At 41.0% G+C, this 1,948-nt stretch overlaps 1 non-coding gene across 1 annotated transcript; it reads right to left on the minus strand.

The window, feature by feature from the left end:
• Positions 1-540: 540 nt before the first annotated feature.
• On the minus strand, positions 541-612 carry TRNAQ-CUG (transfer RNA glutamine (anticodon CUG)). The gene has a single exon. It is a non-coding gene; the product is annotated as a tRNA-Gln (tRNA).
• Between the last annotated feature and the right edge of the window lie 1,336 nt (positions 613-1,948).

Below are 1,948 nucleotides of genomic sequence, written 5' to 3' on the forward strand. Positions count from 1 at the left end.
GCCAAGCGGTTAACAGAAGTGAGCATATCATTTTTCAGGTATATTTTGCTTGCTTTATACTTGCAATACAAGTCAATGAGAAGGTTAGAAAGACCCCTGGAAGGTTCCTGAGTGACAATCGCAGCATTTTGTGAGCAAAAAAAAAAAACAAACTCAATCGATGCCCAAAACAATACTTAGAAAAACATCACCAAACTATGTTTACAAAAATGCTGGAAAACACTAAAAAGGGTGATTCAGGAAAAGAATCGCTGTCGTTTCTTGAGGCCGTTTCGGCTTGAAATCCTTGTCAGTTTCTACCACCTGGAAAAAGTGTCATGCGAACATTGGCACAAGTCATAGAGTACGATTGCTTGGTGTGACGTAGATGATATGAGTTTTGCTTCATGAAGTCAAGTTTAACTTTTGAGTTAAACTTTCTTGATAGATAGATCTTTTTGCCATGTGGATTTTAACTTTCTCTTTTTATGTTAAGCCATGTGCATTGGCAAATTGAGTGTGAGCAGAAAAGATAAAAGCGCTATGCACAAAGAATTTCTCAGGTTCCACTGAGATTTGAACTCAGATCACTGGATTCAGAGTCCAGAGTGCTAACCATTACACCATGGAACCACATGACTAATGTAGCTGGCTGGATTTTCTTTTGAAAATGGTAAAAGAGCATGTGTAAATTGTGGAAATGTGAGAAATTCATTCTGAATCCAGTGATCTGAGTTCAAATCTCAGTGTTGAAAAAACATTTTTTTTGGACTTAGTCATTTTTACGGCGTTAATCAGACTTTTTCAGAGAAGGGAAATGTCAGTGAGCATTCCGATTTCATTTCCAGAGCGATTCGCCCGATGAGTCCTTGATATTTAGTCGTTTTCATCCAATTTTCTGAATTTTTAAAAATATCACTTTTTTGTGAAATTATCCGCTAAATGAGGGAATAATATGTGTGAGGGTACCCCAGGAGAGTTCCAAATGTGTGTGGGTAGAATATACAGTGCCTACAAGTAGTATTCAACCCCCTGCAGATTTAGCTGGTTTGATAAGATGCAAATAAGTTAGAGCCTTCAAACTGCAAACGAGAGTAGGTTTTATGAACAGAAGCATAAATCTTACAAACCAAAAAGTTATGTTGCTCAGTTGAATTTTATTAAATTTTTAACATAAAAGTGTGGGTCAATTTTTATACAACCCCTATGTTTAATATTTTGTGGAATAACCCTTGTTTGCAATTACAGCTAATAATCGTCTTTTATAAGACCTGATCAGGCCGGCACAGGTCTGTGGAGTTATCTTGGTCCACTCCTCCATGCAGATCTTCTCCAAGTTATCTAGGTTCTTTGGGTGTCTCATGTGGACTTTATTCTTGAGCTCCTTCCACAAGTTTTCAATTGGGTTAAGGTCAGGAGACTGACTAGGCCACTCCAACACCTTGACTTTTTCCCTCTTGAACCAGGCCTTGGTTTTCTTGGCTGTGTGCTTTGGGTCGTTGTCTTGTTGGAAGATGAAATTACGACCCATCTTAAGATCCTTGATGGAGGAGCGGAGGTTCTTGGCCAAAATCTCCAGGTAGGCCGTGCTATCCATCTTCCCATGGATGCGGACCAGATGGCCAGACCCCTTGGCAGAGAAACAGCCCCACAGCATGATGCTGCCACCACCATGCTTGACTGTAGGGATGGTATTCTTGGGGTCGTATGCAGTGCCATCCAGTCTCCAAACGTCACGTGTGTGGTTGGCACCAAAGATCTCGATCTTGGTCTCATCAGACCATAAAACCTTGAACCAGTCTGTCTCAGAGTCCTCCAAGTGATCATGAGCAAACTGTAGACGAGCCTTGACATGACGCTTTGAAAGTAAAGGTAACTTACGGGCTCGTCTGGAACGGAGACCATTGCGGTGGAGTACGTTACTAATGGTATTGACTGAAACCAATGTCCCCACTGCCATGAGATCTTC

Source organism: Phyllobates terribilis, unplaced genomic scaffold (assembly GCF_046119375.1).
Source record: "Phyllobates terribilis strain yellow unplaced genomic scaffold, ASM4611937v1 Scaffold_13__5_contigs__length_258822181, whole genome shotgun sequence".
NCBI lineage: Eukaryota > Metazoa > Chordata > Amphibia > Anura > Dendrobatidae > Phyllobates > Phyllobates terribilis.